Raw genomic sequence first — 23,041 nt, 5'->3', positions numbered from 1 at the left:
TAATAGACATTGTCATAGCAGTAGTTAATCCAGTATAGGTTTAGAGGGACCTTGAAAAGTGATGGGCTTTACATATTCCAGCATGAAAATAAATGCTTACCCCCCCAAAAAAAAGATGTGACTGCACTAAATTTGAGAAATTGTAAAACCCAAAGTCTTTTTAATTAAGCATCTCAATTATACAAATAGTTGTAACTTACCTACTCTGTGTTAGGCACTAACTTACAAAGGAAAAAAAGGAAGCAATCCCTGTTTTTCAAGGCCAAGTCATTTCACTCACCCCTTGGACAATTTTTTGATACTGCTATTAACCTTACTTTGGATTCCAACATCACCATCTATTCCTGATCCCCCAGGTCAGAAAGCTGTTTCCTAGTTGTCAACAATGACTTGTATGTTTCTGACTTCTTCCTGTTATGTTAAATACAACATCACAACATATTCACATGTTCACATCTTCACAGAAATCTTTACATGTACACAGCATATACTCTCCCTATCTATCTCTCACACAACATCACATTGCATACATGTAAATGCAGCCCTACTATCACAATTTTCTCTCACAAGTCAGACATACACATATGTGTATATATATATATATGTATATATATATATACATTCTGCCCAAATATTTTCCTGAGCTCTAACCAGACCAGTCAGTGGAACCATTTTCTAGACACAAACTAGAAACTGTAGAGGGTTTTTGAGTGACCTGGGCAGAAGGAATAGTAAAAAATAGAGACCCATACCCTCTTCCTAACCTGTGTCTTCTAAGACACAGAAGAAAGTACTAAGCTATAAATTATATCATTGTGTTTGTCTCCGTTAACTAGTATTTATTTGTGAAGTTTGGGGTACTGAGACACATTTCATTCTTGTTCCTCAGAGTTTTAACTGAAATCTCTATAATACTGTCCTCCAACTCCATTCCTACTCTTAGCATGCAAATATTTCCTAAAACAACAGATGGGTTTCTTATTGTTTCCTGTTTTTCTTTCCCCAAGGGAATCTTGGATCAGTTCTTGCCCCAGTTCTGCCATTCCCCACCTTGGTCAGTAATCACTATCAAACTCATAGTCCTGTGATGCCTTTCAGAATCTATGCTCAGTAATGGATGATTCTTGATCTTCAAAAGGGGAGGAAATTGGAACTTTTCTTTTAGGATCTTTGAAGGTTAAGAATATCCCAGCAATCAATTAAAGAACTAAAAATTCAAGAACATGTCCCCATGGTTCCATATGATATTGGAATTGTATTCCAAGAATTTATGGAACAATGGGCATTTGGCTCTAGATGGAAAGAGTTCCCAGATCATTTCGTGGAGAACAGGAAGTAGAAAATGTAGTCCCTTGTTGCTATGATGATGGGTAGGCAGAAATGTTTTCTCAGCAGAAGTCCAGAGACAGTGGATATATCACAACAACAACAGAAAAATATAGCTTCGTTTTTAAAATTCTACATGGAATCTGAAGCATATTGAAGTAGACATGTCCTTTGAAATACTGATCAAGTACATCTGTACAATTGTGCCTACTTGTCACATCTTTGAGTGTCATCATAGATTATAAAATTGGTCAAAAAGTTATAAATTTTTCTGTTCCTAACACTGTGAATGAAACAAGAAAGCCAACTTACCAAAACTAAATGAGCATGCACCTTTTATTCATTGACTATAGTGATGGGGAGCACCAGGAAGCCTGTTTATGTTTTGTAATCAAAACTAATCTAGTCAGCAAGCTTGTACTTCTGTGAAAACCTGGAGACCCTCATCATCAATGAGTCAGAAGATAAAAAAATTATAATTCTGGGTGACCATAATGCTAGAGTAGGCATAGAGTATCAAATCCTCTGAGTAAAGGATTTAGAAACATCAATAGTAGTAGTCACTTAACTAATGAAGATTTGTGCATTTCATGACCTTCTCATCACAAATGTCTTCCATGAAAATAAATGTGATAAAATTTTGTAGATGCACCTGGCAGTAAACATTAGTATTTAATAGGCTATGTCATTATAAGGAGATTAGGCAGATTGAAATGATGAAGGCAATGTGAGGGGCAGAGTGCTGTACCAGTCACAGACTTATCCTCTCCAAGTGAAATATTTGCATCCATCAAAAGCAGCAACCTGAAGGCAAGATGATTTCCATAAGACTCAACATCAACAGATTACAGTGTTTCCCTGAGCAGGAGCAGTTCATTGCTAACTTGTAGGGAAAGTTGAGCCAATACACATTTGACAAAAATGAAGCACAATTGGAGTGAGCAGCTTTCAGAGATTAGGTGGAGAGCACTGCATTTACTCATCTTGGTCAGAAGATTCATAAACATAAAGACTGATTTGACAAAATAATGGGGGAAATTCAGAAGCTGATACATGAAAAAGAACTCATAGGATTTACTAGTAGGGTTTTCATTCATCTGTAAGAAAACAGTATTTAACTCCATCAAAAAGAGTACAAGTGAAGCTTAGAGAGATGCAAGATTCTTGACTAAGTGAAAAGGTAGATGGAATTCAGTTTTACACTGATAATAGAAACCATGACACTTTTATGATGCCCTGAAGGCTTTTTCTGAATCAAAGACAAATGGGGCATCTCAACTACTCAGTGCTGATGGAGCCAGCATTATGAGTGCTAATGACATGATCTTGGGAAGATGGGATAAACACTTCCATAGTATTCTCTTCAGACTCCCATGACTCAATACCAAAGCCACTAACTATTTACCTCAGGTTGAATTCAATCCCTTTATAGAAAAATTTCCAACAGAAGAAGAGACTTTGAATGCCATTCAACTCTTCCTGTGGAAAAGTATCTGATGCTGATTGCACTCTAGGTGAGATTTAGAAGGTGGGAGGGTCCATTTTTCATACAAAAACTGATTAAAATTTTCTGGGTTATATGACAAGAGGAGGTTATCCCCAAGGTCTTCACTTTTTTTTCTCTCTCTTTTTTTTTTGCAAGGCAAATGGGGTTAAGTGGCTTGCCCAAGGCCACACAGCTAGGTAATTATTAAGTGTCTGAGACCGGATTTGAACTCAGGTACTCCTGACTCCAAGGCCAGTGCTTTATCCACTACACCACCTAGCCGCCCCGGCCTTCACTTTCTAGCTTTATAAAAGTAAAGGAGGGGCAGCTAGGTAGCACAATGGATAGAGCACTGGCCCTGGAGTCAGGAGGGCCTGAGTTCAAATCTAACCTCAGAGGCTGTGGCCTTGGGCAAGCTACTTAATCCATTGCCTTGCAAAAAAACCTAAAAATAAAAATAAAAAAAGTAAAGGAAATAGATTGTTCTGTGACAATCAAAGAAGAGATCTTTCTCTCTCTCTCTCTCTCTGTAATTTCTGGCAAGAATCTTGCCAGAGTCCTTATTAATAAATTGATCCTTCACCTTGTAGAAGAGCCACTATGGCTTCAGAAATGGTTAAAAATGGTTGATATGGTGTTTGCTGTCATACAACTCCAAGAGAAATGCTAGGAGAAGAACAGAGCTCTGTAAATATCATTCACTGATAGCCTTTGATGCTATCCAGTATGAGCGCTTTTGAAAAATTATGTAAAAATTTAGTTGCCCAAAGTTCATCAGTATGGCCTATCAATTTCCTGATGCCTTGCTTGCTAGGATTTTGGATAATGGACAGTTCTATTATGCTTTCCCAGTTACTAATGGATTGAAACAGGGCTATGTGCTTGCTCCCATACATTGTAGAATTACATTTAAAGTAATATTGTCAGACACCTTCAGGGAGGATAAACATGGCATTGAGGTTGGCAACCACATTGATGGTAAATTCATTTAATCCGAAAGGACTATAAGCCAAGACTAAAATGGAGGGAGAGTAGGTGCATAATTTTCTGTTCACAAATGATTTTCCACTCCATGTAGTCTCTGAAAGTGAACTGAATCAAAATAAGGATTGATTCTTTGTTGCTCAGTTAACTCTAAGAAAACACATATGCTTCACTGTCCAGAGCCACATTCATATATGGAACCATCAGTTACAGCAAATGGAGAAGTTTTAAATATTGTGGATAAATTCACTTATCTTGGCAGTATATTTTCCAGGGAAGTTCACATTGATAATGAGATGGACACATGCATTGCCAGAGCTACATCTATATTTGGGAGACTCTGAAAGAAATTATGGGACAGAAGAGGTATTTGAATGTTTACCAAAATGAAGTTCTATAGAATTGTTTTTCTGACTTCATTGTTGTATGCCTCTGAAAATTGGACAGTGTATAAGTACCATTCCAGGAAAATAAATTCATTACATTTGAATTATTTTAGGAAGATTCTGAAATCACCTGGAAAGTACCTGACACTGAAGTTCTTTCTCAGGCCAAGTATTCAAATTCTACTGCACCATGCACAACTCTGGCTGGCCAGCTACATGTTTCAAAAGACTTCTTTTTAGGGAGCACAGACAAGGAAAGCACTCGCATGTGGTCAGAAGTATACTCTCAATGTCTGTCCGAAGAATTTTGGAATTAACTGTGAGACATGGGAGACACTTGAACAGGAACACCAAGCATGATGTGCCCTCATCCAAATGGGTGTTGCCCTCTCTGAGCAAATCAGAATTGAAGAACTTCAAAAAGAGATACGAGTTGTGTGGATTTAGAGAATCTATACCATATGTTCACATGGACTTTTTATGCCTAACCCGTGAGAGAGCATTCTGAGCTTATATTGGTCTGATCTTCCACACTGAACACCCTGTAACTTAACTTTATCTTTATGATGCCATTTTGGTCTTCTTTGAGAATGAAGGATAACAACCAATTAACCTAGCTAATTCAACAGCAATTTGCTCTTCTGCAATATACACAAGATTTTCAAATAAATTTTTAATGGCATCTTTTACATCACCTAAATTTATCCTACTATCAGGATATATCAAGGTCTCACTTGTGTAGCTGCAATATTTGAACCCTTATTGCTTATCCTATGTCAGTTAGCCTATAGGCATATATTCAACATTTAACTGTATACTACTATGTTTAAAGTTGGGAACAGAAATAAAAGCAGAAAGAAAGACAGTCTCTGACCTCTTGTACTTTACACTCCAATAAGGGAAGAAGACACATAAAAAGAAACTGAAAAATTTGAAGGAAATACTTGATTTGGGGTGTGATAGAGAAATTTTTAAATGCTGCCTAGTATACAGAGTGAAGAAGTGGCTAGCCTGAATGCCTTCCTTAAATGGAAATTCCAATCATCCATTCTGAGATAAAGGCCTTGGAAATGCTTCCATTGTGTTGATTCCTTGGTTAGAAGAGTTTTTAGGAAGAAATGGTTCTTTGGTGAGCATAGGACATTCAACTTGATGACTACCTTGTCACTGACTGTCTCTTCTGCCTGGTAAACTCTCCTCCTACTCATTCCCATCTCCAGACTTCCCTGAAGTCTCAACAAAATTCCACCTCCTGCAGGAAGACTCCTTTTGTTAGTGACCCTTTTGTTAGTATTTTCCTGTTGAGGTTATCTTCATTTTATCCTGTCTATTTCTTGTTTGTACATAATTATTTACATGTCAATTCCCATATTAGATTGTGAATTTATTATGCAAAGGAACTTTTTTTTGTCTTCTTATCCTCAGCTTTTAGCAAACTACCTTGCATATAGTAAGCACTTAATATTTGTGGATTTAAATTTTGACATTAACTAAGCAGTGGAGGGTAAGAAACTCGTGGTGCACTTGGGGCAATTGGGAGGAAATAAGGATAAACAAATAGGAAGGCCTTGAATTGTGGGGCCAACTTAGACTTCATTGTATGAACAAAATAGAGAAAAGGAAGACTTCTGATTAGGCCTCTATTATTGTCAAGGTTGTGGTTCAGAAGCATCATTTACGTTGAGGTGGAGGCTGGTTTTTGGAGCTTATCTTGGACATAAGCTGATGTGAGGTAAGAGCAGATCCAAGGGTAGCATATTACCTCCATATGGACTCTGAGAACAGTGATACCAAAAGTATAATCTCAGGGACTTTTCCCAAGTAAATTTTATACTGAACATCTCTTTGTTTTATCATTAGATGAAAGAAATAATTACCAAGAATAAATGAGAGAGAAATTAAACTCTTGAAGGATAGGAATGCTTGTCCTGGGGAGCATTAACTCTTTCACCACCGATTCACACAGCTGCTGCTGTTTCCAGACTACCATTACAAGGAGGAGAAAGAACATGAACTCCTAGTCCAAGGATGGAAACATGCTATGATCATGGAGAAGCAAGGACAGCTTATAGAGGTGTCAGCTTTATTTGATCCTGATCAAAAGACAGATGTCCAACCCCTCACTGTTGTGCTTCAAGGGGTTGCTGATATTGGGAAGATGACTCTGGTCATAAAAAAGGGATGTTGGACTGGGCTGAAGGAAAATTCTACCAGAAGAGATTTGACTATGTTTTGTATCTCACTTGCAGAGAACTGAACCCATTAGGAGAGAAAATAGTTTTTCTTATTTCATTGCTTTCAAGTGACCTGATCCACAGCCACCCATGACAGAGATCATGTCCCAGCCAGAGACATCTCTTCATTATTATTGGTTTAGATGAACTGAAATCCCCTTGTAATGAGCCCAGATGTGATCTGTGCAAAGACTGGAAGCAGCAGAGGGCAGTGTCCCTCCTGCTGAGTAGTTTACTAAGGAAAACCTTGCTCCCTGAAACCTCCTTGCTACTCACTACTAGACTCACTGCTCTGGGAAAATTTAGTCTTTTTGTTAGCAAATTCACATCATGTGGAGATCCTGGTGTTCTCTGTACAGCAAAAGAAGGAGTATTTCTACAAATTTTTAAGAAATGAGATTGTAGCTAAAAATGCCTTTAGTTTAGTAGAAGACAATGCTACACTGCTCACCATGTACTCTGTTGCCCTGATGAATTGGATTGTTTGCATTTGCTTGCAGCAGCAAGAGGAGAAAGGACAAGATCCCATCTAGGCTTTGAAAACTACCATTGCTCTATATATGTGTTATATCAGTTCAATCACACATGATGACAGACTTTGTACCTCAGCACTTGAAGGGTCTTTGTAGATTGGCTGCTGACGGGATCTGGGAGAGGAAATTGCTGTTTGAGGAGGAGGACTTAAGGAGACATGACTTAGAGGCAGTCACTGTCTCTGCTTTCTTTTCACCAGAAATCAAGTCACAGTTATTGCAGTGGGTTAAGGAAGAAATTCACAGAGATTATAAGATTTTCATTACAGAACTCATTTCCCACAATCACATTATTATTTATATGAGACTCAAGATATTGAATTTGTAACCCAGGTGCCAGTTAACATTCAAGAAATCAAAGTAGCTGTTTTCCACTGCCACCAAGCCCTGAATGCAGTTTTCTGCTTTAAAAACTATCCTGGGGCCTGGAGAATTTACTTGTGAGTATCTTCATTTTTTATTTCTTGAACGCTTTGCTAAGCTCTTTGCAGCCAGATGGAACATTGGAACTTTCCTCTGAGGGAGCCCAATGTTCTTTCAGCTTTGGTCAAGTTCAGCCCAGATTGTCATCCTGGCTTTTCTTTGGAGACACAGTTTTGGAACAAAGAGCCAAACACTGGCACCGTGGCACTTCACCATTCCTTGCGCCTTTGTGGAAAACAGATGGTGTGCTTTTCCACCATTTATGTGTTAGCCCCACATAAGGCACCCCATTGAATTAGTACTATTAAAATTGCATTTGATAGATCTCTACATAGGTGATACTATATTGTTATCTGTGAAAAGAAAAGCCTGTACACAGAATGACCATAGCAAAATGAAGTTGATTGAAAGATATTCTGTCCAGGCAACTGAGGTCCTGCAAAGAGGGGAGAAGGACAGGAAATTGGGTTTATTCAAATTTCCAGGTCTATGTCCAACACCTTTCTCTTTTTGTATCAGAGAAAATCTCATCTCTTCTGTGTGTCCAGATGTTTCCTCTGTTTTAAAGAGCTCTCAGGCAGTGATTTATCATGGAATAAATGGTGCTGTGGTACCAGTTCTCTGTTTTAGAATCCTTAATAATGTTGCTGGTTGAGAAGGCAAAGCAGGGAGAAGGGAAGGAAAGGAGAATAGGACTCAAGCCATGGCTGCATTTCTAAGTTTTCTTCTTCTTCTTTTTTAGTTTTTTGCAAGGCAATGTGGTTAAGTGGCTGGCCAAGGCCACACAGCTAGGTAATTATTAAGTGTCTGAGGCTGGATTTGAACTCAGGTACTCCTGACTCCAGGACTGGTACTCTATCCACTGCACCACCTAGTCACCCCTAAGTTTTCTTCTTAATATCTTTGAATTCAATTTTTTCCCCTTTATATTCACCTATCACTGTGTGATTCCTTTATCTTTGATAACAGTTCCTTTATTAGATATCTGCATGTGCATAGCATTAGTTTAAATTCTGGTAATACAAAGGGCAAGACTCACAAGGAGATTGGGTTCTGACCTTCTGTGTCCTTGGGCACTTTGTACATTACTCTTCTCCATATGTTTTTAAAATCTTCAGGATATTTCTCAAGAATATCTAGGAAAGTGGGAGGTCCAAAGTTATATCCAGCTCCCATAGAATCATAATAAAATAAAAACTTAACAATGGCTTCTTAAAAAGGGGAAATAACTACAGATGAAGCCTGAGCAGTGGTTGGGGAAGTGTAGAAAAATAATCTTACCCTTTTATGTAGGTGAAGGTTGGGAAAGTTACAAGTTGAATATATTCATATGAGCATTAAATTTACTCTCTTTTAGCACTAGCTGTGGGGGGGGGGGATCTACTTTCCATTGAGATCTGATGGGAGGTGCTGTCCATCCTCTTATCTCAATAGCAGTTCCCCATTATAGATTCCCTAATTGCTGTGCCCTGGAGAGGGCTCTGAGTACAAATGATCTTCCTCTTTTCCTGAAAGACTGAGTCTATCACGAGAATTTCTGAGCCTCTGAACATGTTGGATATTTAGAGATCTTTTTCTCCTTCCTTAGGTTGGGTGTCTTCTTCTCTGCTCAGCATGATTGATTCAGCTTTGTCATTTAGCCTGAGGGGTTTGGGGTAATGCTGATAGATTAAAAAGGTACCAAGGAAGAGGGAGTAGGGTGAAGACTGAGTGGTGCTGACAGTACTGGAATTTGTCTCAGATATTCTGACCTTCAAACTCCCAAGCATCTAATCCCAACTATTCTAGTCTCTCTAAGAACTTGTATAATTTTCTGTAGAACCTTTTCATTTTTCAATACAGACAAATTAGTAGACACATCAATACTGGGAGAAAACTTGATTGCCACAGTAAAATTCTCTTCTCATTTCTCTCTCTCTCTCTAGTGATTATTATTTTGATTTATCTACTTGTGTTTGGCAAGATCTCTTTTCTGTGGTCAGCAAGAATCAGAACCTGAAAGAGCTCAAGCTGCACTGGGGTAAATATCTTTAGTTATCCATTTTGGCTTTTCTAAGGAAAAAAAGACTTCAGACTGTCACCTGGAAAAATCTTTGTAAAGCACTAAGAAATCCAAACTGCAAATTTGAAAAACTGACATAAGTCTAAGTTGGTGCCATAGGTGGGATAGCTGTCTATATAGGAGTGGGGAAAGTAAGAGAAAGAACTGAGGAAGATGGGAAAAGAAAGGATAGACCAAAATCTATATGATTGAAAAATTAGGATAATGAAAAGAAGAATGGGAGAAAAGAAAAAGGGAATATGGGATATGTAGTCCTTTTTATGAATGTTACTTGATATTGTTCTAGAAATATTATAACAATAAGAAAAGACAATTAAATTAAAGATATGCATTAGCACAGGAAAGACAGAATTATCTCTATTTATCCATGACCTGAAAAAAACTAAGAATATCCCATAGAATCAGCAAAGAAACATATTGATAATAAAATTATAAATTTAGAGTTGGAAAGGGCTTTTGGAGACCATCCAGTCCAGGCCTCTGATTTTCCCAATCAAAAAATCTGGCACACTGATACTAAGTGTCTTGCCCAAGATCAGAGAGGAAGAATTTAAACCAAGACCATCTGACTTCAAATTCAATGAACTTTATACTGCATTATCAACAATGTATCAGAACACAAAATGTATACCTCTGTATATAAAGAACAAATTATGTATTTTATAAAGTACAGACAAAAAACAGGAAGAAATGATGATAAAAAAAATCTATATATCCAACTTTGGTTTCTCTCTTGATTTTGCTCTATATTACCATTTAGTTGTTGGACATTTCAAACTTGATATCTTTTAGATATCTCAGACTCAACATGTTCAGGAAGATCTGGGTTCACTTTTTGCCTCAAATAGAACCCTGGGCAAGTCATCTAAATTCTCAATGTCTCAGTTTCCTCTTCTGCTAAGATTTCTTCCTGCTCTTAATTTGCAGAATTCATTAATATTCTCACCCAGTACTCACTACTCTTCCCACAGTCCCTTTTGCTGTTTAAGTAAACCATTCTTCCAGGTACCTAGATTTGCTATTTTTGGGCCAGCCTTACTTCTTTACTCTTTCTCATCCCCTAAATATTATTAATTGTACTTCCACAATTTCCCTCATATCCTTCTCCTTTTCTCCACCCATGTCTCCCAGACTAATTCAGGTTCTTATCACCTCTTACTACAATGACTGAAAATGCCTTCAATTTGGTTTCCCTATCTTGTGTGTGTGTGTGTGTGTGCACATAAGTGTCTTTGCATATATGTATGTGTCTTTGTATATGTGTGTATATAATATATAAATGATAGGATCATAGAATATCCTATCTAAAATGTATTTATACCTACACATAAGTACCTATTTGCATGCATGTATGTGAATACACACACACATGTATCTGCAACGATCTATCAATATATAAGCAAGTATACACATGCACACTTCAGATGTTATCTCCTTTGCATTATTTGAATAAAATTTTGATCAATTCACAATCATTTATTAAACACCTGCTTTGTACCATGCACTGTGCAAGATCCTGAAGATAAAGTGAGAAGAATAAAAGACTCCATGCCCTTGAAGATCTTATTTCCTGTCTATCTAAAGTTTACATGCATATATAGAATATAAGACCTTCAAAGGCAGGGAGAGATTTAAAAGACAATCCTTTTGTAATTTATAGGCTTAGTGTTATGCCTTTCAAGTTACCCAGTAAATATGTTACAGAATCAGATAAAAATAATAACAAAATCCAGAATCAAAAAGTCCAATCTCTAGGGAAATAATAGGAAAAACTATTTTTAAAAAGGGCATTACCAAACCTCAAACTTTATTATAAAGCAGTAGATGTGAAATTTATTTGGTAATGGTTAAAATAAAATAAAATAGTTAAAAAAAAGTCATGATAAAGTATAAACAGAAACCTTTGAATACAGTATCCCTCTATTGCATAAAGCCAAAAATATAATTTCCAAGGGATTCCCTTTTCAAGACATCCAGCTATGAAACTACAAAGCACTTTGGCAGAAACTCAATTTCAATACTCACACCATGTTCCATGGTAAACTCAAAATGGATTAGGTGAACTAAATACAAAAATTTACACTATAAAAATAATTACAATCAAGTACCTTTATAACTACAGAAGACATTTCTTAAATAAGAGAGGTAAAATAAAAATAAAATGGAATATGAAATATTAAACAGATATTTACTATAAAGTTCATTTCTACTCCCTCCTTCCCCAAAGCTCTGGAAAATTGGATTCTATTTCTACTTTTCTTGCTTTTGATAGACTAGCTTTTGCCTCATTTTTGCTTCATTATAGGCCTACACAAAATCTTTCATTCATCTCCACCTATGTCCCCCCCTGCCCCAGATGATTGTATTACGTTTATCTCCTTTCTGTCTCTCCTCTCTATGTGTTGTTTTCCCTATGAAAATATAAGATCCTTGAAGAAAATATCTAATATATTTTTATGTGTATTCCTCCTCTACCAAAATTGCACCACAATTCCAGATAGCTAGTAAATCCTCAAATATTTTATCTATCTATATTTCTATCTATCAAAATAAAATGGGAAAATTATGTGGAGAATATTTTTTTCAAAAATTAATGATAAATGTCTAATATATTAAATTTATATGTGATTAACATAAGAGATAAATGTGTCAGTAGACAGGAAAACAAGATTGGAAAAGAATATATGACAACATGAAAACATGATCCAAATAACTCATAGTAAGGGAAATTGAAATTAAAACCAATCAAGTTTTATTTTGTTCTAAGCAAATTGGTAAAGATGACAAAAAAGATATTGTGTGAATATAGGAACACTAGTAAAATGTTATCAGGTTGGTGCAGCTATTCTTGGTACCATTTAGAACTATGGCAAAAATTAATCATCATCCATGTCTAATAGAAATCTTTTTGCCCAATTATATGCTAACAAACTGATCATTTAGAGACAGCATATTTTGCAAAAAATGCAAAATGCCCAGATTAACAAAAAAGTAAAACATTCCAAAAACTCATTAGCAATAAAATGAAATTCCACAAGCCATAAATGAGCTTCTAGAGTAAAGCTAAACTTAAGGACCAAATGGATACAAAAGTGAATTTCATCAATCATTCAAGAAAAATTAATTCCAATAATACATAAAAATATTTGCAATAAAAAAGTCAATCTTCTTATTTCTTTCCTTGATGTAAAAAAAGGTCTTGTAACTAAACCAGGGAGAAACAAAGGGGAAAAAAAGTAATCAAAGTGATATTAATGCTAATGAACATTAACCAAAAAGTGATGAAAATATAATTCAGAAGTCTATAACAAAGTACGATCAATCACTTTGACCAGAATTGGTGCAACATATGGAAGATTGTAAATGTAAAAGACCATATTAACAATACAAATAGTAAAAATCACATGATAATATCAATAGATACTGAAAAAGGTTTTATGTAAATGAAGTAATTCTATTTTATTAAAAATTCTAAAAATCATAGGTTTCAGGCAACTTTTCTTTAACATAGTATATTTTCCTTAAAGCACAAACATTATATACACTGGAGATCCCTTTTCAGTAACAGCAGGAATAAATAAGAATGTGCCATTTAGCATAGTGTTACAATCTAGCTAGAACAATAAGAAGAAAACCAGAGAGATTGAGCATAGGCAAAGAAAAAAGAAAATTATCCCTTTTGTAGATGATATGTTGGTGCAATTGTAGAACTCTAGATAATCTGTTGATCTCTAGAGAGTCAAAAATTAATTGAAATAATAACTTCTGCAAAGTTGCAGAATATAGAATAAAATCACATAAATTATCATTCCTCTATTTAACAAATAAAATATGCAAAATGTGCTAAAAAAGAAAGTGCATTCAATTAACTACAGAAGCTATGAAATATTTGATAATATATCTACCAAGGTCCACCAAGAAACCTTATTGATTTTAGTATAAAATACTTTTTGTTGAAGACTATTAATTTATAGACCTAAAAATTTGGAGAAATAATAATATTTCTCATTAGTGGGTCAGACCATTATATTATAAATTTTAATACTACATAAATTAATCTTATTTTACTACCTTGCAAACCAAAAAGAGTATTTTTAGAGTTGTAGAAAAAATAACAAAGTTCATATGGAAGAGAAAAAGATCAAGAATACCATGGGTAATAATGAAATAAAAAGTGGAAAGGAGGTATCTAATGGGAGGATACTGAAACTATATTAAAAAAGCAGTAATCATAAAGACATTTTGGTAAATTTAATTCAAGAAAGATCAATCAATGTAACAGTTCAGTATACAACATAAAGAAGGAAACACAATATTATAGTGTTTTATAAACAACTCAAAAACTCTCATTACTTGGGAAGACTAGCTGTTTAAAAAACATCTAGAAAACTGCAGAGCAATTCAGTGGCAGAAATCTGATTTAGACCAAAACATTATACCTTATTCCAGGATAAGCTCCATGTGGAGATATTACCTCAATATAAATGTTCATATCCTAAAGCAGAGGAGTAAGGAAGAAATTGCCTTTCAGATATATGAGATGTGAGAAGTTTATGAATTAAAAAATGAGAGGAGTAAACCTCATGTCTCTGCATTATTAACAATTAGTTATTAATAGTCACTTCTCTAATTCTTATCCAGAATGATAATGATTCCTGCTAGCAGCCCCAAATGCTGAGATTTCCCCAAAGGACACTTATCTTCTGATGCAGCCTTAGAATAAAGGTCACAAAATCTCCAAAATGAAAATTCAGGGGTGTCTTCCCCAGCTCAACTATCTCAACTAAATTTTGTCTGTTGGCACTGTGTGTGTAAACTGGCATCTCCTTGTTCCCTCATCAGATACAGCTTCTGTATATCATTCTTAGGATAGTTGGATACTGTCAATAGTGAATTTCCATCCTTTGACAAGGTAATCAAACCACTTGTTGCTCTGACTACAGATTTTGATCCAAAACTTCTGCAGTTTGATCATCACCCATCTATACTCACAGGCCTCAAAAAGTCATTGCTATCAGCACCTACTCTAGGATTCCCAAATTACACTAAGTCCTTCTCTCATTTTAGACATGAGCAAAAGAGGGTTGTTTCCAGTGTCCTGTCCTAAATATTTGAACTTGCTATGTGCACAGTAACTTGTTCAGCTCCATTTGATGCTGGGGCAGCTGGACCACTGCTATACCTGTGGTTTGTGACATCACCACCCTTTGGGAGAGAAGGGTGTTGTTTTGAACTTAGCTACTCTCTTGATGGTATATGCATGTAGGTAAGGTCCTCTTACTTTATTTATCACAGAATGTTTTCAGATCAGAGACATGTCAAATATGAAGTGATAACAAAAATGTCACCTTTAAGTGCCATGCCAGTGAATCCTCATTGCTCCCTGATCTGCAAGTCACCAGAAAACCTCTGTATGACTGTGTTTCAGTAGGAGGCATGACTGAACATTCTGAGATGATCTTATTGAAATATCTTTGCAAAATCTGATTATATTTTATATCTTTCAGGTGCCCTTTTATGATAAATGTTGCTTGCTACACTGGTGGTGCCATAGCTTTTGACTATGACACTGTCTTGTAGGCTTTACTGTCTCTAGTCTCAGAGCCCAAGCTGAGCATGTCATCTAGCCAAAGTAAAAGTACTGACCTGTATGCATTTGGTGTCTGTAATGCTGTTGCCCTGAAAGGCACTACATATATTTTTAATCTCTTCCCTCCTGGTGATAACATCTCTTTCCTACAGTGACTGAAATTGAGAAGCAGAAGCATCAGTTTAAGACTAAACAGATTGGATGGGTGACTGCAGAGGGCAAACCACACCTCTTCTGGAGGTTTTCTCTTTAGCTCTTTCTGGCTGTTTATCAAGGGAGGCCCTATCAACTTTGGGGAACTTTGGATTTGATTAGGAAGATTTAAGTTACCCCCTGATATCATGACTTCCATGCAGCTGCTTAGAGAAGCTGCTCTATAGCTTTTGTCTCTTTTGTATGCATACAAATTGATTTCATCTGTATGTCTAACTCTGGGCACTCTCAACTCCAACTCATTATTGACTAATTCACCTGATGGGTACTCCTCTACCTTAGCTCTCCGGTTAGGGCTAGATTTATTGTAACAACACTCTAGAAGGAAATTGTACCTCCCTTTGTCCCACTGGCATGCCAAGTCCCATTGACTCTGCCAAGGACACCCACTTGTTCTTTCTCAGAGCTACTCCTGTCTAAGGGTGACTCTAAAATTATTTACTCCTTACCTCCTTCAGAGCCCAGACTAAATCCAACACATGAATAAGGAGCTTAAATCCCTGATTTGAAAATTATTATGGAAACCATTAAAAGACCAGATGTCCTTCCTCTGCCCTCATTCTACCAAGGAGGAATTTACATATATCTCATTTTTGAAATACTATTTGAGCACTCTTCTATCCAAGAAAAACCTTTTTTTCCCAATGTATATACATCCTTACTGGGAGGAGATCCTTCTGTTTCTTTCTATTTACTGGAGTCACAAACCAGCCCACATGAACTCCATCCACAATGAAGGCAAACCTGTCTAGACTGGACCCTTTGGATTTCCTTTGGATCTACACCAGAGAGATAAGTTCTATATCAACAACTTCCACTGGATCTATGGTACTCAGCATACTTGAGAAGGGCTATTCCAGGTACTACTGGACAAGATTTGGGAAAAGAACTCTTGGCTACACTGTCCCCCACTATGAACTATAATATTGTATCACAGTGCTTCGTTCTGGCCATGCTAAATATTACCATTTTCCGGTATTCTGTCCCAGGTTCAGCCTTTCTTGGCCACTCCACATAGTAGGCTTAATGTTGTTAGTAACATCAGAGGGAAGTAGGACATGCTCTGTATCATTCTCAAAATTATTGAACCTTATGGGTATTGGGTATGTCAATATTTTTCCTGATCCAGACATGTATGGAAGGTCATACCTGATTCAGAAAATGACAGAACTTTAGAAGACATGGACATCTTGAATGTTGTTTTCTCTGACAATATTCCAGCTTCACAAGACTAGGTATAAAATCTGGCTCCCTAATTATGACATTAATATCTCCATGAACATAAAGAACTTTTTTTTATTTCCCCAGAACATATATCCCTTGAAGAGGAATGGAACTAGAGCTGTAATTTCCTGATTCCTTTTTTCATTTTCCTTTTTTATTTGTCCAATCAACCATAATTTCTATCATCGCCCAGTAACAAAAATAATAAAAATTTAATTAACCCAATCATATAATTGGCCACAAGTAGTATTTTCCTGGATTTATATGAATTATATTTATTGTGCTGTTTAAGAATTTATATGGTTCAGTTCATGTTGGGGGTGTGGGTCAATGCTTCAATAATATCTGTGAACAATCTCATAGAAGATGAGTCATTCATATATGGTTATAGTATTGTATGCAATGGCTCCAGGAAAAACCCTGCCAAACTCTACTCAGCTTAGGTTTTCAAAATGACATCTGGATTTTGCTAACTTTACTTCATTCAGTGAATTACAGTAGAAACACAATTACTCATTTCAGGTAACTGATGGTGGAAGTCAAGTTGCTTTGTTTTTGAGTTTTTTAGAAGTTTTATCTTCTCCTCTGAGTTTTTTTTTAAATTTAGTTTTCACAGAAATATTTTTAATTAAAAGAAACCATATACAAAATAAGTACAAAGAACCCATGAAGGAAAATGTTATCCATATCCAGATAAAAAAGTGAAAGATACTTAATTTCAGATTGAAGCATATTTTCTCCAATTAATTTATTCTTTCACAAAGCTATTTTTCCTTTTATTTGGTTCTTCTTTGACAACTAAGACTAATATGGAAATAAGTTATACATGATGACATATATATAAACTGTATCAATCTTTCTGCCAATTTCAGAAGAGGAAGAGAAAATTTTGAAATTCAAAATCTTGTAAATATGAGTGCAAAAAATTTCACAATACATAATTGGGATAAAAAAATACTGTTTAAATAATAGAAAAATAAAATATTATAAGCCTTTCCATGAAAAAGGAAGCTCATATTCTCCATATCATAGTTATTATTGACCAATGAGATGAAATCCATTATATACGAGAATTATACATGTCTTTATTTACTGCTGCAGGTGGACTAAATCAATCAGAATTTCCTAGTGGACATGTGGGCTCAGGGTTATTAACCTTGAATTTCAAATTTCCATCCAATCATATTATTCCCCCATATCTTTGTTGCTTCTGATTTTGTAGCTATAGGCCTCCTTTCAGTACAAAAATGATCTATCAGCCCTTATTCAGGGTTCTTTACCTTTCTGAGGTGCTAAGGTCCCTGTTATTGGTAATTGCTGTCCTTATCAATAAATTGAAAATGCTCAGACCTTTACCTCAGTTTACTTTATTTGAATGATGATAATATTTATAATAAACACCAAATGTAGTGGGGAAAAATTACAAAATTATTAAGATCAGAGGCAAAAAAGGGGAGAAACATAGAGTACTACCACTGCTATTTCACATAATGCTAGAAATTCTTACATTCAAAACAAATAAAAAATCAAAGAATTCAGTTAGAAGCAAAGAGAAAACAAAATTAACATTTTCAATAGCATACATGATAGTATACTTAGAGAATTCTGAAGACTGACTGAAACATAAGCTAAATAATATCAGCAAAGTTGCAGGATATAAAGATAAATCCAAAGAAATTATCAGCATTCTATTTACAAATAATAGAATCTTTAAATAAGAACTAAAATAGTAAAAATTCCAACAATGATACTACAGAAGCTACAAAATACTTTGTATTTTTGAAGATTCATCTTATCATATGAATCATCTCATAAAACTCTCATTGCAGATGTACAGATAACTCTAAATAATTGGCTATATATTAGTTGCTTGTGGCTTGGTTGATGCAAGATTAATAAAAATTATGTTGCCTTATTAATTTATTCAATGTTTTCCTTATCAGCCCTAAAATATAAGTAGGAAAGCTTGAACAAATGAAATTTGTATGGAGGAGTGAAAGATCAGAAATTACAAGGATAATAACAAAAACCTGGGAAGCAAGGAGGTTTATTAGTACCAGATCTCAATCTTTATTCTAAACCAGTAAGCATTAAAAATCATTTAGTATTGGATTTTAAAGAGATATGGAAACAAATTAGGTATACAATATTCAGAACCAAGGAAACACAATAGTATTTTTAATTTTTATAAAAAATGAAAGATTTTTCTATTGCCTTTTAAATTCTGAATTCTCCCATTCCATCTCACACTAGAAAAGGTCACTATCTGATAACGTTTTGTAAAAATATATAAAACATACTTCTATGTATCAGTTCTTTTATTATAGGTAGGTAGCATCTTACTTAATAGATCTTTTCTGGTTGATTATAGCATTTATAATACTCAAAAAAATTTGGTTGTTCACAATTATCCGTTGAACAATATTGCTGTTACTGCATACAATATTCTCTTGATTCTGCTCATTTCACTTTTCATTATTTCATGCATGTGTTTTTTTCTAAAATCAAACACATCATCATTTCTTACAGCACAGTGATATTCCTTCACAATCATGTACTACAACTTGTTTAGCCATTCCGCATTGATGGGCATCCTCTCAATTTCCAGTTCTTTGACACAAAAAAGAAAACTGCTATTAACATTTTTTAACATTGTACTTTTACCCTGATCACCTTGAGAAACAGGCTTATAAGTGGTATTGTTGCATCAAAAGATATGTATATATATATATATATATATATATATATATATATATATATACACACACACATACAGTTTCATATGTCTTTGGGCATAATTACAGATTGCTCTTCAAAATGGATGAATCAGTTGAAAATCTCCTCCAACATATGCCATTTTCCTTTTTTTTAAAATCATTATAGTCAATTTGAAAGGTGGTACCTTGGTTTTCAGTCTAGTAAGATGACTTTATTGCCTGGGTCACTTGTGTGCAGGTCTGTTACTATAACTTCCAGTGTATTTACACCTGTTACATTGTCACAATGCCATAGGATTTTTGAGTAGGAGTAAAATAAATTGTATGAAATAGTATATAGTAAAATAGTAAACAGTAAATATGTATGGGTGATATATTTTAACTCACATATAAATTGAATTTAAGTGAAGCAGAGTTATGCAGTCATGGGATTCATTCTATCTTTGAGTCATTGCTGTCCAGTGGCACGAAAATGAATCAAGACAACTGGCAATGACTCAAGATGCCGTGATGGCCCTGGCACCTTCCACATCTAACCAAACTCCAAGTACACCACATTGTCTGCTTCAGCCCCCTATCTGACCCTATGGAACAAATTGTTTATATCCACTCATTCCACTGGAAATATTTTCACAATCTTAGGACAGACACCTCTCTAATTCACCTGTAGGTTTGAGGCCTGTCAGTTATCTTCAACCTGATTTATCCCATCTGCCAAAACATTCGTTCAACTGCTGCACATGCTACAACTTCTTGGATCATAAATGAGAGTTAGGTAGTAGGTTACAGCAAAAGTGAAAAAGTCCTCACATATGGAGTCCTAGTCTTCCCTGAATACTCTGTATATCCCAATGCATCAAGGTCAACTACTGCCCTCATGCTAAATTATTTGAGTTGAAAAGGCTAAGAGCCAAGCCTAAAGCAGAAAAACAATACTCTACTTTTTCTTTGCAGATAATTGTGCAGTCAATGCAACTTCTGAGACTGAGATGCAATAGAATATGGATTGACTATCTACTACTTGTGAAAAAGAAAACAGACTTCTCTACTAGCCAGTACCACACTATTCATATGGGGAACCACGGTTACAGCAAATAGAAAGATTTTGAATGCTGCTGGATAAGTTCGCTTACCTTTCAGATTGCTTTCCAGGAATGTATACATAGATGAAAAGGTTAATTCACATGTCAGAGCTTTCTCAATGTTTTAGAAGTTCTGAAAGAAAGAGTAGGAAAGAGGGGGTATTATTATATTGTCTACCAAACTGGCAGAGTTGATCTTACTGTTATTCGGCCGTAGTACTTTTCTGTTTACCCTATCCCATTAGAAATTATCTTGAGAGAATGTCAGGATATATGGGTCCTTAGATTCTGACAGGGAAATGAAGGTGAAATGTGAGTTCAGTGGGACTTTCTGATATCCCTCACATCATACTGAGAAGGCTCCTGATATTTCCAGTGGGTCTGGTTTGAATTATGTGTACCTTATGATATGGCTTCCTAATCTGGACTTTTGCTGTATTGTTCCTGGATCTTTATATTTTCATGGGTTTGGGATTTATGATTTCAATAATGTAGAAATTTAATTACAGAAAAACCTTTCTATCAAAGAAAATGTGGAATTTTCTTGGCCTTAGATTCTTAGAGTTTCCTGGGACAGAGAAGTTGGACTTGCCCAGATTCACCCAACCAGTAAGTAGCAGACAGGACTAGAACTCAGGTCTCCTGACTTTAAAGTTTGTGTTTTATCCATCATATTCAACTACTTCTCTCATATGAATAATATTAACCATAATCACTCATGCTTTTTTGGTTTACAAAACACTTTATACAGCAGGAAAGATCCTGAGCATGGAGGGACTTTTCAAAATTATTGATGTCCAGTTCCCTTTCTTTTATCACAGGAGAACAACATCTAGAATACCAGCCACTCCAGGAAAGGGTATCTGCCTTTCCAGGATAAAACTTCCTGCATACTCACAACTGAGTTACATTACTGTCGTCACAGAAAGGAACAAAGAAGATCAACCCAGGGCTCCTCTGTATAATCTGAGCAAAATTCTCACTAAGGAAAATTATATCAGAACTGGTTGCTAAGGTAAATGATCCCTGGAGGACTAGTGGGATTTCAATAAGATGTTGTGTTGCACCTCCTCTAATTTTGGGGTGCCAGGTGGTTGATCTGAGGATCATGCTGTTTCTAAAGAAAAACATTCCTGGATAGGGGAAGAGGGAGACTGCTCTTTTCCAATTCCCCAGATTCTTAACATGTATCTCCACAAATCACTTTGTCTTTATTACTTTATGCAGGTACTTAGTATTGGGCTACCAGCTAGCAGATACTTAAGAAATGTCTGTTGAATTTCATTTTATAGAGTTGAATTGAAGTTACCCCAAACCTTGCCACTGTTTGTGATACAGCCCCAGAGGCTGAACTTCCTCACTACTCTTGTTGCATTTAGTCAGTATGTCAGCTCTGCTCTCCAGAATCCCTTCAATGCAGGGCTTAAACAGGATCCTAAAAAGATACTCAGAGTATACAAGATAAGTGATCCTCAGAGACAGGATATGATTGATGAGATTAAAAGTACAGATGTATTTGTAAATTTTTTGCAAGGCACTGCAATTAAGTGACTTGCCCAAGGTCACACAGCTAGGTAATTAGTAAGTATCTGAGGCTGGAGGGTCCAGGCTCTATTCAATGCACCAAATAAGTGCTCCTGGGTACAGATATATTTGTAAATTGTAAAGTAGTTTCCTCTGAATACTGGTAGAAAATAGGAATATTGTTATTCTTTGTTAATAAGAAAGAAAACTAAGTGCTGAAAAATGAGTCAGTATCCCTTATCAGTCCCAAAGCAACTTTTTAAAGAAAAAAAAATTATTGACATCTGCTTTTATATTACTCACATTTTATCCCTTTCCACTGAGCCTACACCAATAAAAAAGACAATAATTAATAAAAATTCATCAAAATTAGCAAATATTGATGAAGTTTGACATTATTTTCATTTTTCTACATCTATAGATCCCCTGCAAAAGAGGAATGGAGGAATAATAGGTGCCTTTCCATATCTCCTTTCAGTCCCAATCTTGATCATTATAGTTTTGTATCATTCAGGTTTGTTTTTTCTTTTTATTCTTTCCATAGCTATTATTATATTTTGTATATTATTTTCCACACCAAGCTTGCTTTAGTTTTGTAATTTTAATTTTTCTTCTTTCCTTCCTTTATCCTCTTGCCTATGCCTTCTTTCCTCTCTCCATTCCTTCCTCTTCTTTTTTCCCCTCCTTCCTTCATTCCTCTCCTTCTCTTTACTTCCATCCTTTCTGACTTCTGTCTTCTTTCTTTGCTTTCTTACCTCCTTCCTTTCTCCATCCTTCCCTTCTTTTATTCCTTCAAAGAGATCATTAAAAAAGGAGTGAGATTTTAGAATCTGAAATACAGTAGTCTTATTTGCATCTACATTATTATGACTGAGTGAATTAGATTTAGGATCCAGCACCAGAGGGTTAAGACCACTACTAAGCTTGAGGAAAGGGAAAAAGAGAAGCTAAGCTACCAGGAATATTTTTAAAGTATATTTAAAGAATATGTGAAAAAAGAATAGAAAGACCTGGAACTGTATGGATGTGAAGGTCTATGTAGATCAACCTTAAAAGATTGCTGGATTCCTTTTCCATCTCAGGACCCTTACAATCCTTATGTATTTTGTGTGGACTGAAGTTAGTTTCTGAAAATAATAGAGTAACAGTAGGAGTAAAACCTGGATATTTTCTCACACTCATTAAGAGTGTGTGAATTTCTTGTACAAAAAATATTCATAGCAGCCCTGTTTGTGGCGGCAAAGAACTGGAAATTAA

The 23,041-nt window shown here is 35.5% G+C and overlaps 1 pseudogene; it reads left to right on the top strand.

The window, feature by feature from the left end:
• Positions 1–4,471: 4,471 nt before the first annotated feature.
• LOC141507499 (NACHT, LRR and PYD domains-containing protein 12-like) lies at positions 4,472–21,165 on the top strand (annotated as a pseudogene).
• Positions 21,166–23,041: the final 1,876 nt, after the last annotated feature.

This window comes from Macrotis lagotis, chromosome 1 (assembly GCF_037893015.1).
Source record: "Macrotis lagotis isolate mMagLag1 chromosome 1, bilby.v1.9.chrom.fasta, whole genome shotgun sequence".
NCBI lineage: Eukaryota > Metazoa > Chordata > Mammalia > Peramelemorphia > Peramelidae > Macrotis > Macrotis lagotis.
The sequence above is the reverse complement of the archived record's forward strand: the minus strand, read 5'-3'. Positions and strand labels throughout refer to the sequence as shown.